Genomic DNA, 17,154 nt, shown 5'->3' with positions numbered 1-17,154 from the left:
GGGTGGTGAGCCAACAATGCAGTATACAGATTATGTATCATAGAAATATACACTTGAAACCTATATGATCTTATTAACCAGTGTCACCCCAAGAAATTTAATTTTTAAAAAAGAATATTCTGTAGGTCTCACACTAGGACCCTAAGCTGTGCCAAGTCCACTGGGGCTCTGGGAAGATGAGCTGGTGCAGCAGTGCCTGTCCTGCTCAGCACATTTTACCCTCCAGAGGCTGCAGGGCTGACCTTGCCAAGTCAGGGGAACATGGTTTCCGGAGCACCAGAGCTCAGCAGAAGCCCCCAGTCCATCCCACGGGAGAGCAGGTTTCGATGACAGCACTGCCCGCACAGCACCAGGGCCTCAAAGGCAGCTGGGCTGTTGTGCTGCTAGCCCGCCTGAAAGGCTGGGGCGGGCCCTGGTGGGTGGGGAAGGGCAGACCGCCCGGCTGGCTGAATAGGGGAACCCAGGGCGGGCCTCCTTGACCAGAGCCCGGGGGATAGGCCTCCCTTCCCAGGGAGGCTGCCTCTGTGTCTGTTCCTTCAACAAAATACTCCCTGAGCACGCAGACTGAGTCTGAAGAGAAAACACTGCAGGGCCTGAGGTGGTGATGTTGGATATCTCTTTATGAGGAGTCAACAAATTTCTGTCAAGGACCAGAGTAAATATTTTCAGCTTTGCGGGCCAGGCAGTCCCTGTCACAGCTACTCAGCTCTGCCCTTGTAAGCATGAAAGTGCCATAGACAGTATTTAAGCGAATGGGCATGGCTGTGTTTCAATAAAACATTATGTACAAACACAAGTGGTTGGCCGGATTAGGCCTCCTGTCTCTGGTAGATCAGCCTGGCCCTCCGCCTTCCCAATGCAGAGGTCCCTTATTCAAAGTAGCATTCAACACTTATGACTAGCCCCTTCTTCTCTGAGGCTTTCTCCTATCTTGGAGATCTCAGGCTGGCTTTATTGCCTTTCTGAGCCTCAGTTTCCCCATCTGTAGAATGAGGATAATTATACTTTATGGAGTTCTATATAGATTGTTAGATATTATAGGACCGTTCTCATCTGGGGTGATCCTACTCCCAAGGGACACTGGCCGATGTCTGGGGACATCTGTGGTTGTCATGACTGGGGGTACCCCAGGCATTGACTGAGTGGGGACCAGGGTGAACACCCTGCAGTGCCCAGGATAGCCCCTCACAGAGAACAGTCCAGCCCTGGATGTCTATAGGGCTGAGGGGAGAGACCCTGGTGTCTAATAAGTTATCTTGCAAAGATCAGGAGATGTTGTCTGTCTTTGGACCACTGCTTCACATTTATTTTCCAGAACTCTCCATCCATAAAATTGCCCTCTGCCATACCTGGGCGCTGGCTACACATTTGGCAGGCACTAGTTGCGTGCCACCTGGTGCTACGGCCTCCTGAGTGGATGCAGCCCATTGTCCAGATCTGCCTGGATGTTCCAGAGGTTTCCTCTAGCAGTAAGGGTCTCAGCCACCATGGCTGGTGCAGGAACCACTCAGCCACCTGTCTTTTCTCCCCCTCCTTCCTTTCATAAGAGCAAACTTTCCCACTCATTAGCATATCCTGTTATTAGCATCTTTCTTTTCTAGGTTTTATATAATACTTTCATTATTAGATGCTGTCACAGGGACTTCATGTTCCCTCAATCATATTTTAAAGCATTCTCTAGCATACATAACTAATTGCCTATTGGCACTCCCTTTTCTTTTTTTAAAATAAACTTTTATTTTAGAATTGTTTTAGAGTCCCAGAAAACTGGGAAGACAGTGCAGAGTTCCCATACACCCCACACCTAGTTCCCACTGTTAACATCATACATTATTCTGGTACATTAGTCACAACAAATAGACCAGTATTTTTGTGTTCTTATTAACTATTGTTCATGCTTTATTTAGATTTCTGTAGTTTTCTGTTAATGCCCTTTTTTTGCTCCAGGACTTCACCCAGGACCCCTTGACCTTTGACGTGTCTCCTTAGGCCCCTCTGGGCAGTGATGGTTTCTCAAATTTTCCATATGCAGAAACCAGTTCTCAGTCTAGGGATGGATTATAAGGGGACCTGACCAGTGGCAATTTTGCAGGTGATAAACTATCCTATCTAGAAAATTTTGCTCACCAAATTTAGGTATTTTGTTATTTATTTTTCTTTATTCCCATCCCCTCACACCCCTCCCCTTTGGCAACCATTAGCTGGTTCTCTATATCTATGAGTCTGTTTCTGTTTTGTTTGTTCATTTATTTTGTTTTTTTACATTCCACATATAAGTGAAATCATGGTATTTGACCTTTTCTCTCTGACTTATTCCACTTAGCATGATGCCTCAAGGTCCATCCATGTTGTCCCAAGTGGTAAGATTTTATTCTTTTTTTAAAACAAAAGTTTTGTGTTTTTGTTTTTTTGTTAATCCTCACCTGAGGATATTTTTTTCATCAATTTTCAGAGAGAGAGAGAAACATCAGTGTGAGACAGACACATTGATTGGTTGCCTCCAATACACACCCCAGCTGGGACCGAGGATTGAACCTGCAACCCAGGCATGTGCCTTTGACCTGGAATCAAACCCAAAACCCTTCAGTGCTTGGCCCTATGCTGTAACCACTGATCCACACCAGCCAGGGCAAGATTTTATTTTTTATGGTTGAGTAATATTCCATTGTGTGTATGTATCACATCTATTATTTTTATTTTTTAATCTTCACCGAAGGATATGTTCTTACTGATTTTTAGAGAAAGAGAGAAACATCGATGTGACAGAGAAATGTCGGTTGCCTCCTGTACGTGCCCTGACTGGGAATCGAACCTGCAACCTTTTGGTGTACAGGATGATGCTCCAACCAACTGAACCACCCGGCCAGGGCTCACATCTTTATCCAGTCAGCTACTGATGGACACCTAGGCTGCTTCCAAGCATATTTTGTCTGTTGTAAGCAATGCTGTAGTGAACATAGGGGTTCATATATCTTTTTGAAGTAATGTTTTTCCTTCGGGTAAATACGCAGAAATGCACTTGGTAGTTTGTGTGGCAGCTCTAATTTTAGTTTTTTGAGGAAGCTTCATGCTCTTTCCCATAGTGGCTGCACCAATTTGCAACCCCACCAACAGTGCACAAAATTCCCTTTTCTCCCCATCTTCACGCACCTGGGTGTCTGTTGATTTAGTGACGATGAATTTAGATATTTTGGATGCCCTTTGCAGTCAGAGTTTTCTAGCTGGTTGATAGAGATGAGGTATTTGCTAACGAAGATAGGCAACAGATTTTTCAAGGCAGTGGTGGGGAAGCAACAGCTCTCTTCTGAATTTAAAAGTTGCCCTCTGTGGTTGTGAGTGTTTTGTGTTGCCAGATGGCCTAAGATGATTGCGACAGGCAGCACTGAGCTTTCCCTATGACCTGTAATCTAATTTCAGGATGAGAGGTGCCTGCATTGGTGCCTGGATATGAGCATTAGTGACTAACATACTGTCATTTTTTCGTAGACCACAAACTACAGCCCCGGGGCAAAATCCACACTACCTAGTTTGTAAATAAAGTTTTATTGGCACATGGCCCACACCCATTTGTCTACGACAGCCCTGTTGAGTTGTAGGGACCTAGACTGTATAACTTGCAAAGCTAAAAATATCTACTGGCTGGCCCTTCACTGAAACACATTGCTGGACCCTGATCTTGTGAACAAAGCAGGTAATGAAGTTCCTAATATAATAAAGAAGTCCTAATGTGTAAGTTAATATATAATACATAACATAATAAAGTTTTAATAAAGCAGTTATGTACTATTAACAATATGTCAAGCACTGATTTAAGCATTTTATAGATATTCATTTATTTAATCCAAAAAGCAAACCCATCTAGAAGGTGCTGCCATCCTTTCCATGCTACAGATTCAGAAACTGAGGCATGGAGGAGAAAGTCATGAAGATGGGACAGATAGTACGCCACCGTGCTGCCTCTCTGATGCAAGAATCTGTGTTCCCACCCCCACCCCCTTCCGTGGGATTCAGTGCAGCTGTTTAATTGTGAGCAGAAAGAGAAATCTGTTTGTACACATTTTCCTTTTTTATTGTCCAAAATTGGTCCTCTTTCCAAATCAGTTGCCTGTCCCTCCATATGTTACAATCCCAGATGATGGGGGACACTGCCTAGCATGGTGGGGTAATCCTGTCCCCAAGGGACCTGGGCAGTATCTGGGGACATCTGTGGTTGTCGCACTGGGGGTGCTCCTAGCACTGAGTGGGTGGGGATTAGGGATGCTGCTCAATGTTCCACACTGCCCAGGATGGGCCCCAGAGAATGACCTGGCCCCAATGTCAACAGTGCCGAGGGGGGGAGATGCTGTGTTATTTGGAAAAAAACTGAGGCCGATCCTGCTCATAGAAGACACTAGAAAAATCCCCAATAGACATTTAAACCAGGGGAACCCCCCTCCTGTGTTACACAGAGGAGAGTTGGGCCAGCCTCTAAGGCACCAAGAACATCATTCTACTTGGCTCCCAGAGACTGACCTTTAACCCCTGGGGTTAAGCTCACTGTGCCCATTTGCCCTGTCTCGTTAGGGATGTGATGGCTCCTGATTTGGTTCAGCCATGGCCAACCCCGCAATCAGCCTAGTGGTTTTGGAGCAGTGTGTCACTGCCCCGGCCCCCAGGTACCTTTCCTAGTCCCTAGGCTCTCTTCCCCCTTCATTTGCAGTCAGAGCTCGTCAGGGTGACATATTTAGATGGTTACTGTGGTGATGAGTGAAGGCTGAGGTAATAGCTGCAGTGAGTGCATAAAAGCCAGCGCTGTTTCTATATCCAGCCTCCAGCGAGATGAGGCACTCCTGCTACTTGCGGGTGGGCTGTCAGTGTGGGAAGAGAAGGGAAGGGGTTCATATGTCCTAGTTTACCCACTCAGATTCCAGAGGCAGGATCTGCAACCTGGTGGGGGAGAGCTGCCTGTTGCTGGTTCCCTGGCAGTCCCTGCCATGAGGGGCGTGCTTAGAGCAAGGGCTCTCATCCGGGGCAGTCCTTCCCGAGGACACTAGGGTGTGTCTGGGGACATCTTTGTTGTCAGGACTATGGGTGCTTCTGGCATCAAGCAGGTGAGGGTTCGGATATGCTGCTCAGTACTCCCCAGTGCTTAGGAAGACACCCCCCCAGAATGACTGGCCCCCATGTCTGTAGTGCCAAGGGGAAGAACCTTGCTTTAGGGGAAAGATGATAGAGGCAATGGATTTATTCTGTTTCAGAAGCTTGGTGCTGGCATTGACATCGATAATTTGTGAAATCCCAAAGGCTTCACTCTCTCACCCTAGCTGTTCTACCACTCTCCTCTCATTGAGTTTACCAGTCCTATTGGGCTGTGTCTCTCCAGGTTATTACTGTAATAGAGGCTTGGAAAACAGAAAAATGAAGCCCGGCCGGGCGTGGCTCAGCGGTTGAGCATCCACCTAGGATCCAGGCAATCAGGATTTGATTCCCGGTCAGGGCACATGCCTGGGTTGCGGGCTGCAGCCGATCAATGACTCTCTCGTCATTGATGTTTCTATCTCTCTCTCTCCCTCCCCCTTCCTCTCTCTGAAATCAATAAAGATATATTTTTAAAAACACACAAAAAAAAACAAACAGAAAAATGAAAATGCCAGTGCTGTTCTATGCTTGCCATTAGAAAAATGTAATAGCTGACTAAATGTCTACGTGGAGATGTCAGGTGAATCAGCTCAGATGCAGGTGTATCAGCTGTCTATTGCTCTGTAACAAATGGCCCCCAAACTTAAACAACAAGCATTTATTACCCCGCAGTTTCTATGAATTGAGAATTTGGAAGCAGCTTAACTGATGGCTCAGAGACTCTCAGGAGGTTGCGGAGCATATGTCAACAAGGGCTGCTTCATCTGAAGACTCAACTGGGGCTAGAAGAGCCACTTCAGGATGGCTCCCTTGTGTGGCTGGCTGTCGATGGGAGGTCTCAGCTCCTCTCCACATGGACCCCTCCACAGCGCTGCTTGAGCATCCTCACAATGTGGTACCTGGTTTCCCTCAGAGAGAGTGATCCCAGAGAGTGAGGAGGAAGCCTGTGTCTTTCATAACTTGGTCTTGGAAGTGGTATGCTATCACTTCTGCCACATGCCATTGGTCACACAGACCAACTGTGATACAGAGTGGGAGGAGGTCTCACAAGAGCATGAATATCAGGAGATGGGTTGGTTGTTGGCGACTGGCTACCACAGCAGGTGAACTTATCTCTGAAAATAGTCAAATGGGACATTAGTTTATTTGCCCAATGTTCCTAAAAAAAGAAAAACACCACCTGCTATCACAGAGAAATGCTATGTGAAGTGATGGATTTAGTGATTTCACCAAGAAATGGCAGTTGTTGGTGTTTTGTGTGCAGGCTGTTCCCAGGGCATCCTGGGTAGAATTGCAGTTTCTGGAACCATCCTTGAGATGCCTTTTGTCCACTTATTTCGGCTGTTTCTATCCTTCACGCAAAGTTTGGAGGACAAGCATGGGGAGAGGTGGAGGATGAGGGATGTGTCCAGTTTCTCCTTTCCATGTGGTGTTGGGCCTCGCTGAGAGCTTCACACCAAGAGATGAGAGGAGTGGAATCTCCCCAACAGGAATGGCAGGAGGAACAGGTTGAGCCTCAGGCTAGATTGCACAGGGACACATCAGTAATGGGAGAATGAAGAGATTGTCTCCTGCTCTGTGCCGTCTTACGGAAAAATCAGCTCTTTATCGGCCAGCATATGCTTCCCATTGGCCAAATGGCATTTGGCAATAATCCATGGGAGTTCATGTGGGATGATTCTATTGGGGCTTTCCTCTAATCTGCCCCTGGGACTGCCATGGTTCCCTGGCCTGACATGGCTCTGATGTCAGTTAATCCAGGCCTGAGTGGTCAGGAGATTTTGATCCTCATATATTATTATGGCACTTACAGGGGCTTGGTGGAAAAACGAGGAAATATATTTGGCCAGGACTGACCTCGCTTCTCTCTGGCTCTTGTTCATAACAGCTGTCAAATGAATCAACTGGCAAAATCTGAGTGCTTAGCGATCATCTGGTCTGAGATGGGCTCTCTCCTCCCTTCCTCCTTCCTTCTTTCCTTCCTTTCTTCTCCCCTTCCTTCCTTCCTAACTTCCTTTCTTTGTGACTCAATTTCTTCATTTATAAGAAGTGAATTATGCCCTGGATGGCATGGCTCAGTGGTTAGAGTGTTGGCCTGTGCACCAAAGGGCCTCAGGTTCAATTCCTGGTCCATGGCATGTACCATGGTTATAGGCTTGATCCCTGGCCCCTTTGTGGGAGGCAACTAATCGATGTGTCTCTCTCACATTGATGTTTCTCTTTCTCTCCACCCCCTTCCACTTTCTCTAGAAACCAATGGAAGAAAATATCCTCTGGTGAGGATTAACGAAGAAGTGAATTATAATAGTTGTTATAACTAAATGAGCAGATATATATAAAAAATGTGTAGCATAGAGACTGGCACATATGTGTTCAGTAAGTATTGGGATATTTTTATTCTACTGTATGAATGGTTTACTTCAATGGGCTCCTGTTATGTTATTACTTAGCTAATGCTGCATAACAAATCACCCCAAATGTGGTGACTTAAAACAACACACATTTAGTATCTTACAGTGGGTCAGGAATACAGGAATTGGTTTAGCTGGGTCCTCTGCTCAGGTTCTCTCACTGATTGCAATCAAGGTGTCATTCAGGGCCGGGGTCTCATCAGAAAGCTCAACTGGGGAAGTTGCCAATTCCCAGCATTGTGGCTGTTGGCTGGATGCAGTTTCTCTGGGCCTTAGTTCTTCTCTGGCTGCTGGATGGAGGCCACGTGGACTTTGCCGACTTGGCTGATTGCTTTGTCACAGCGTGCAGGCTGAGACAGAAGTTGAATTTGTTAGCCAGGCGGAAGTCATAGTCTTCTGCAGTGTAATATCAGAAGTGACCCCCCCTCACCTTTGCCAGAGTCACTGGCCCCACCAACACTTCAGGGGAAGGGATTAAACAAAGGTGTGACCACCAGTAGGTGAAGTCTTGGGGTCAGGCAGGCAGTAAACAAAGTTTATTTCTATCCCTTTTGTTCTGGGTTACAGGAGTATTTCTCACAGAGCAGTGTGTGCTGTGAGGTTTGCATTCGTCATCCAATTTCAGTCTTTTTCTCAACCCCCAAGTAGATAGTCTTTGCTCTTTTTCAGCTGAGAAAATGGAGCCACGGGACATAAAACACGCAGCCATTAGGTGCCATTGCCAGCACTCAGCACACGTCTGCCTGACCCCACAGTGCCATTTGGCGCCATCGCCTTTCCTGAATGACTCCTGCCAATAATTGGTGTGGAATGCTGTTTTTTTTTCCTCAGAAGAAACCAGTGTTTATAAGCCACTCTGTAGGAAACTCTCATAACACCAACATACTGTGTGTCCATTATGTGCTGGGGCTCCTGGAGGGCCACAGCCATTGTGATATCCTTGTCCCCCTGCCCCAAGAATCAAACTCAAACAGAGAACACACAATTAAAAAATTTTTTTTTAAAATTAATTTTAGAGAAAAGAAGGGAGAGGAGGGAGAGGGGGAGAGAGAAACATCGATTGGCTGCCTCCTTCCTGCATGCCCCCTACTGGGGATCGAACCCGCAACCCTGACATGTGCCCTGATCACAAATTGAACTGGCAACCTGTTGGTGCATGGGACAACGCTTGATCCACTGAGCCACACTGGCCAGGGTGAGAGCACACAATTTAAATGTATTTATATCTGGCAGGAGTGACAAGTATGGTGTGTCCCTTCTCTGCTGCTCCATGAGAAAGTGTAATCAATCCTGGGTCTCAGGTGTGCCTCAAAATCTGCCCAGAGCCCCTGGCTTCAGGATTGATGGGTTAAAGTCACATTCCATGCCACCTGCACAGCGCATGGGCCTCTATGTCCCCCAGTTCTCTGTGAGTACCCCTTTGCACCCCCCCCTCCCACCCCATGAGGTCGATAACAGGGTCCTGCCTGAAAAGGGATTTACCCTTTAAGATGAGAAAGCAGCTCAGGAAGCTGTAGTGCAGTGTTTCCTCCTCCTCCCTGCAGGGGACAATGGACGACATTTGGGGACATCTATGGCCTTATGACCTCAGGAGCTCCTGTCATTGAGTGGGTGGACCAGGAATGCTGCAGCACCCCATAGTGCCCAGGATGGCCCCACAGAGAACGATTGCCCCAAATGTAAGCAGTGGGGGGAGGGGTCCAGATTCTAGAGGGGGAGAGGGCAGCATTTGCGCCGATGTTGGTTGTGCAAACCCTTTGAAAAAGTTCTGGTAGCTCTGATCTAGAGAAGTAGGTAGGGACTTGCTGGCTTCCTGCCTAGATTTGACATCCTGGGTCAGTTGGGGCTGGTTCCTCAGCTCCTTACTGGTGACGGGTTCCTGCAGCCCTTTATCAGGGATTTCAATAAGCCAATTTCACGGCCCTCTTTTTAGCAGTTTCAAACATCCAGGTTTGGGAACTAAGGATCCGGTCACCTGTGTCCCTGCCCCACTACCCACCGCTTAGACCCATTAGCTGATAATCTGACAAATCTATTGAACCCTTTCTGAATTGTAAGGGGGAGAAAAAATCTAGGAAATTAATGAAGGAAGACCCTCAAGTACTCTTGGTTTGAGATCGTGGTTTTTGTCTTCCTTTTTCAAGGTGACAGATGACACAGCTGAAGTCTGCAGCTGAGAACTAGCCCACATTACAGGCCTGGCTCCAAGCCAAGCCTGTGCTGACCGTGCCCCTGTGCCCAGCCCATAGGAATGCAGTGGGGTTCCCAAGTGTCCCTGTCTATTTCAGGCCAGGTTCTGGGCAGGAAGGGGCCCAACTTTACCCAGCTCTGGGGTTGGCCTGTTCTCCCCAACATCCTCCTGCTCCATAGGCTGTGTTCCCTTACCACCTACAGGAATTACTGAGCCCCCCCTATAGGTGGGCTCCATGAAAGCTATTGGAACCACCATGCAAGGAAAACACATGACATTCTTGCCATTTGGGATCTTGTCTCTCCTGGGGAGACTCACCTTTGAACCATATGATGCTGATGGTCACAGTCTCTTCAGGGGGCAGTGGCAATGTTCTGGGATTATATAGTGTGATGCTTGTACACCCTGTGAATATCCTAAAGGCACTGAATCAGACACTTTAAAAGGGTGAATTTTATAGTATGTGAATATATCTCAATTTTTAAAAAAGGCATGTGGACAATGGGGCTCACAGGTTGTAGGAAATGCTGCCCACAAGAGTAAGTGTGAGTCCTTCCTGAGGGCATCCCTGATCACCACCATGGTAAATAAGGCCCCTGTTTCCTTAAGGATTTATTTCTCCCTCACAGCACCTGGGATTTTCTACCCAGAGTGTTCATTATTTGTGTCTGAGGTTTATCTACCCTGCTTTGTGGGTAGTTCCTAAGGGCAGGGTCTGTGTGGGTTTTGCAGGCTCCTGCGCACCCAGCTGTTGCCATCTTGAAATTTGCACTAATTCTTGAACCAGGGGTCCTACTGTTTCATTTTTTCGCTGGCTCTGAAAATTCTCTAGCGGGTCCTATGGAGAGGTCCCACCTCCTCTTTTCAGTGCTGACCCTTCTGGGGGGCTTGGGATTCACTCTGACGAGAAAGTGAAAGTCCAGCGTCTGTCTGGGTGAGCAAGCCTGTGAAGGTCATGCGGATAGCTCGGTGCCAGCTGGTAGAGCTCACAGCCTGCCATCTCATGGCCCTGGGGATGGAGCTGCAGGGATGTGTTTTGTCCAGGCTGCTCTCTGCCCCGGCCCAAGCTGGTCTGGGCCAAGGGCAGCAGGGGTGGAGATCACCTCACTGCTCAAGTCCAAGTCCAAGGGCTCAAGGACAGCAGCTTGCAGCTGTTGTTAAAGGGCCGGGGATGGGGAGATTTGCAGTTGGTAGATGTCAGGGCAGAATGAGAAACCATTTTTAAGTGATTCATAAAACTCCTGTGCTCACGGCAATACGATTCACAACAGCCAAAAGGTGGAAACAACCCAACTGTCCATTAGTGGATGATGGGTAACAATGTGTCCATCCACACAGTGGAATATTACTCGGCCATGAAAAGCAATGAGACACTGACACTTGCTACAATGTGGATGGACCTTGAAAACATGATGCACAGCAAGAGAGGCCAAACACAAAAGGTCATATAGTGTGTGATTCCATTTATGTGAAATGTCCAAAACAGGCAGATCCTCAGAAACAGGAAGTGGGCTAGTGGTTGCCAAGGGCTGGGGAGTGACTGCTGATGGGGGGCAGGGTATCTTTTAAGGATGATGAAAATGTCCTAAAATATAATTGTGATGGTCACACAACTTTGTGAATATACAGAAAAACCCATACTGAATCATGCATTTAAATGGGTGAATTGTGTGGCATCAGAATTATATCTTAATAAGACTGTCTAAAAAACGGTGCTTAGTTTATTAGTCACTGTTTCCTAGTTTTTATAATGCCTCTTAGTTGTGTAAGGAGCTGTCATCTGGGAAACTGGGTGAAGGGTGCCTGGGACTCCTCTTTACTAGTTTTGCAATTTCTTGTGAGTCTTTAATTGATTCCAAAAAAAAAAAAAAATTGAAGGATCATATACATAGATGGTTCTTGCAAGGATGAGGCAAGTCTTGGCCTCCAGGTTCATGGGCATGTTGCTCCAGCCCTTTCATCTTTCACCTCTTCCAGCCACTGTTACTTGGCAGGATAGTCCCCAGGTGTCCCTCTTGCTCCAGTGCCCCAGCAGTTCCCCGTCCTAAGTGGTGGCCTGGGAAGAGCATACGCTGCTGGGTTAGATTCCAAAGTGCATACGGCATTCCTGGAGCACTGGTGCCACCTTCAGGTTACAGTGGGGATTTCAGTTCACCGTCCTGGCCTTATACTAACAAATTAGCCTGGAACGCAGAGAAAGGAACCAGCACTTAAAAATTTTTCATTGCGTTATTTTGTTAAATACACTTTTAACTTTAAAATAGTTTTGGATTTTCAGAAGAGTTTCAAAAATAGTACAGCAAGTTCCCATCTACCCATCACCCAGTTTTCGAGTGGTTGCATCTTCCATAATCATGGTACATTTGTGACAACCAAGGAACAGATGTGGGTACATTTATTTGAATTCAGCTCCACTCCTTATTCGGATTTCACTAGTTTCCTCTCTCTGCCCCTGTCCAAGACCTCAAAATGCATTTATTTCTTATATCTTCTTAGGGAAAACTGGGTGAGTTGGTCACCCTATGGGCGCCCTGGGGCAGGGGATTGACTCAGTCTCCCCTTCTTCCTCCCATGAGGTTCAACTGATACAGGTGAATGTCTTCCTTTTAAAAAGGGAATTTATTTTATTTTATTTTGTTAATTCTCACCTGAGAATATTTTTTCCATTGCTTTTTAGAAAGAGTGGAAGGGAGGGAAGGAGGGGAAAAGAGAGAGAAACATTGATGTGAGACAGACACATCTATTGGTTGCCTCCCACATGTGCCCTGATCAGAGCCAGGGATCGAACCTGCAACCCTTTGGTGTGCAGGCTGATGCTCTAACTACTAAGCAACACTGGCCAGGGCTGAATGTCTTTTATAATTTCTAAAAGGTCACGTAAACATCCAATCCTCTCATTTAATTTAGTTTTGGAACATGTGGAGATTTATCAGGGATAATATAATCAATCTCTAATTGCCTTCCCCCCCCCCTTTTAATCCTCACTTTAGGATATGTTCATTGATTTTTCCCCCCCATTGCTTGGAGAGGGGGGGAGAGAGAGAGAGAGAGAGACATCAATGTGAGAGAGACATACTGATTGGTTGCCTCGTGCACACACCCTGAATGGGGCCTAGCCTGCAACCAAGGTACATGCCCTTGGCTGGAATCGAACCTGGAACCCTTCAGTCTGCTAGCCAAAGATCTAATCACTGAACCAAACTGGCTAGGGCTATGTTCATTGATTTTAGAAAGAGGAGAAGGGGGAAGAGAAAGAGAAACATCAGTGTGAGAGAGAAACATCCATCAGATGCCTCCCATACTCACCCTGACAGGGAATTGAACCCGCAACCTTTCGGCATATGGGACAACGCTCCAGCCAACTGAGCCATACCGGCCAGGGCTCTGATCTCCTCAAATCTATCCTCTCTGCATCTTGAAACATCCTATTTGTGCTGTCCCCAGTGTCTGTCAGAGTAACCAGAAGGCAGGACTCCCAAAATGATTTTATCGTTGTCTAGTTATGAGCTTGCAATTCTTTGATGCTAATGCCCGCAGTAACACCTGAATTTCTGGCCACATGATGCTCAACTAAAGTCTTATGATTTTCTTCCAGGGAGCAGACGTTGGGTTCCTGGAACCTCAGCACTGAAGGCAGCCAGGCCTTGCACACAGGTCAGTGTCATGAAGTGTTCCTTTTTTTCACATTCGCAGTTCATGCAGGTATTGGGTTGGCCGCTCCAGGCCAGGATGAGAGCGAAGAGGCCAGGTTGCCATTGGAGCATTTGTCCTGCTGTGCGCGCCTGACTCTTCTCTGAGGGTTTGTCTTTTCCATCAAGAGCGCCTGGAGCAACACGGAATGTCTTGTGCTCTTGAGCTCCAGTCGCCCATGAAGTAGGGGGACAAGGGCTGGTCCCAGTCTATCCCAGGACAGGGTCAGGGCAGAGAGTGTGCAACTGTGTTAGTCTGCTTTCAGCCGTCTTAGCTTAACTGTTGCCAGGAACAGAGCTAAGTCACTGGACGTGATGAATATCTGAAACCCGTCACCCACCCTGGCAGACTGGGAAAGACCTCAGTGGCTTCAGGAAGGTCCTTTTTTTAATATGTTTTTATTGATTTCAGAGAGAGAAAGGGAGAGATAGAAACATCAGTGATGAGAGAGAGTCTTTGATCAGCTGCCTCCTGCACCCCCCCCCCCCCCCCCCGGGGAATCAAGCCCGAAACCCAGGCAGGTGCCCTGACCGGGAATTGAACCATGACCTCCTGGTTCATGGGTTGACGCTCACCCACTGAGCAACACCAGCTGGGCAGGATGGTTCTTTTTTAACAAGTTAGGACCAAAGCTAAGGCTCAGGCCCTGTTCTGTTAGTTCCTATCTGTTTATCTCTGTTCTCATTCCCCAAAGGATTTTGAGTGGCTTTTACAATGTGGGAAGAGGGAATAATGTGAAAATTAGTTAGAGATTGCTGTGCGCTCTGTGCCACTGCCTGCCTGTTGTGTTTACTATAATTCTCTGGTATGTTTCCTGCCCAGCAGGGAGGCCCCACTCCTGCTCCTTCATCTTTCATAGATGTCTTTGCTTCTGTCATGGAGTTTTCTCTTTCATGCGATCGTTAGAATAAACTTCCGGCCTCTAACAAAAATTCGGATGGAATTTTAATTAGGATTGTGTTTATGGATAAACTTGAGGGAGATCTGATATCTATAATGTTGGCTATTCCCATTCAGTGTGTGTATTTGTATAAAAGAAAAAAATGTTACGAAAGAAGACAGACCCCAAAGACAATGCATTATATGATTCCATTTAGTTGAAATTTCTAGAAGAAGCAAAACTGCCAGGGCCTGGGTGGGAAGGGGGTTGGTGTGAATGAACACCAGGAATCTGATGGGATAAAGGAAAGGGTCTAACACTTCGTGGCAGGGACTGTCACACAACTCAGTGAATTCACTAGAAAATCTTGGGTTATGCACTTTAAACTAGTGAATTTTACAGAAGTTAAAGTGCACTTCAGTAAAGTTAAAAAATATATATTTTATCTAAGCTAGAGAGAGAGGCTGTCCCTGAAGCCAGAGGCCAAAAGCTGAGGTTGGAGTCCTGGTGTCTGCCTGACTTGTTTATGCTCAGCCTAGGTCCAGAGCAGATTTAAAATGTAACTCCTGCCCTGGCCAGTGTGACTTAGTGGTTAGAGCATCAGCCTGCACACCAGAGGGTCTCAGGTTCGAGTCCTGGTCATGGGCATGTACCTGGGCTGCAGGTTCAGTTCCCACCCCCAGTGGGGGTGCATGCAGGAGGTAACCAATAGATGTGTCTCTCTCACATCAATGTTTCTCTCTCCTCTCTCCCCCTCCCTTCCACTCTCTCAAAATCAATGGGGGGAAAAAACCTAAAATGTAACTCCTATTTTACAAAGTCGCCAACCAGTGGGGAGTTTGGTGAATTATGTGTATAGTTGGGCAAGGCTGTGGCCGGGTGTATGGTTTGCACAGCTCATGGACAAGCAAACCCCGCCCATCAGTTCTTTTCAGTATCAACGTCACACTGACGTCCTGTAAAAACATAGTGGAAATGCAGACAAGTATAGAGAAGGCAATGTCACCCAAACCTCCCCCCCCATGACCATTGCTGACATCTGTTGAGCATCGTCCCTGAGTTTCTGTGAATTACATTCACACAATGATTTTAAATAAGTAGATTTTTTTTTTTTTTTTTTTTTTTTAGTGAGCTCATTTCGCTTGATGGGCGTTTTTTCTTATCAGTAAAGCTAGATTTCCATCTTTCCTGATGTTGGCTTAACATTCCACCTTATAGACAAATTATAATTAATTTTTTAGAGATGATTTTATAACTGATTTGACTGGTGTCCTCTTGGTAGGCTCCTGTGGGTGTTTATTTTCTTTTCCTTTTTGCTATGCTTTGGGATGAATGTTTTTGTGCCAACTTTGTATAGCCTTGGTTGGTTATTACTTAGGGTAAGTTCCTATAAGTAGTTTTGTGGGGTGTATATGTGTGTGTGTGTATTTAAATTAGAGTGTTTTCATTTACATTTTTGACTTTCAGCCACAGGACCTCCGGAAATATACCATTTTTTATTTCCAGGGCCCCTTTTCTTACCATCCCAACTACAGTTTTCATGTCTTTACCAATCTGACCAGCCAGGTCACTTGTGTGGCTGCTGTGTCGTGGTCTTCTGCATTATCCATGAATTCAGCATTCTCTCTTAGGAGCTTCTGCTGTGAGTGGCCTGGCTATGTTGTCTAATCTCCTTTGTGTTGGGAGTTTCTTTCTCTCATGGATTTGCGTGAGCTCTTTGCACATATTTGTTGGAATTTACTATATTTCTCCATTTGGACTCTGGTGTGTCACAAATGCGACTATTTTTCTGAGTGTGTTTTCCCACTTGGCTGGTGGTGGTTCTCCCATAGGGAACTAGAACTATAAATGTTTCCCGGACACAAGTGTTCTCCTTTGTGTTTGGGAGGCATTCTTCAGTTTCGAGATTATAAAAACAGTTCACCTGCAATGTGTCCAAATTGCATATTTTGCACTTAAATCCTTGACCTGTTTGAAATTCAACTGTACTAGTGGGTCTCACCGGGGTGATCCTGTCCCCAAGGGAAATGGCAATGTCTGAGGACATCTGTGGTTGTCACGATTAGGGGTGCTCCTGGCATCAAGTGGGTGGGCCCGGGGATGCTGCTTAACTCCCCACAGTGCCCAGGAGAATCCCCCACAGAGAATGACCAAGTCCTGACGTCAGCAGTACTAGCTAGGGATCCTGCACAGTCTGGCCCTGAGGTCTAAAGGGACTCATTCGTCTTTATTACAGACCCAAATCTGTGTCATCTCCACAGAGGAAAAACAGCTGCTAATTACATTTCCATATGTGCTACCGAGAATTTTTCTAGAGATGACTGGGGAACATCATCTGGAGACAAAACATTCTAGCAGTCTGAGCTCAGTGTGGTGCTTGAGTTTCACTCTAATGTGTCAACAGGACGTCACAGAGTAGCTGAAAATTCCAAGCGTTTTCTTTGGTTTTGATCCCTTTGCATACAACTGAGAGTGGATTTGGCCTCTCAGAGGACATTGGGCCATGTCTGGGGACATCTGTGGTTATCATGACTAGGGGTGCTCCTGGCATCTAGTGGGTGGGGGCCAGGGATGCTGCTCAGAACCCCCCCAGTGTCCAGGACAGCCCAACGGAGAATTACCGCCCAATGTCAGCCGAGGGGAAGCCCTGTTGGAGGGAGACAATTATTTGCTGAGCTGGCATACCACAGGCGGGTCTTGCAAGAGTTGCGAAAGAAATTCCTCAAAGTGGGTAATACCAGGCTTGTCCTGATTGTTTTTAAAAAGTTAATAATCACTTGTTGAGCGCATTGTGTTTGCCAGGTGCTGTGTTACCCACCCACAGGCATCCTCACATTCAGTTCCCCATAGCACCAGGGTCAGAG

General features: G+C 46.6%; 1 protein-coding gene across 4 annotated transcripts in view; it reads left to right on the top strand.

The window, feature by feature from the left end:
* GNG7 (G protein subunit gamma 7) overlaps positions 1–17,154 on the top strand; it is a 112,964-nt gene that overhangs the window by 20,339 nt on the left and 75,471 nt on the right. For 3 of the 4 annotated variants that reach the window (XM_081135113.1, XM_081135111.1, XM_081135112.1), the window contains one exon: positions 13,316–13,374. The gene's annotated coding sequence lies outside the window, so the exon portion shown is untranslated. Of the gene's footprint in view, positions 1–9,073; positions 9,209–13,315; positions 13,375–17,154 lie in introns of all 4 variants that reach the window. The other variant, XM_081135114.1, reaches the window with a different exon arrangement.

The sequence above is a fragment of the Miniopterus schreibersii genome (assembly GCF_964146895.1).
Source record: "Miniopterus schreibersii genome assembly, chromosome: 4".
NCBI lineage: Eukaryota > Metazoa > Chordata > Mammalia > Chiroptera > Miniopteridae > Miniopterus > Miniopterus schreibersii.
This window is presented reverse-complemented; position numbering and strand designations above follow the sequence as displayed.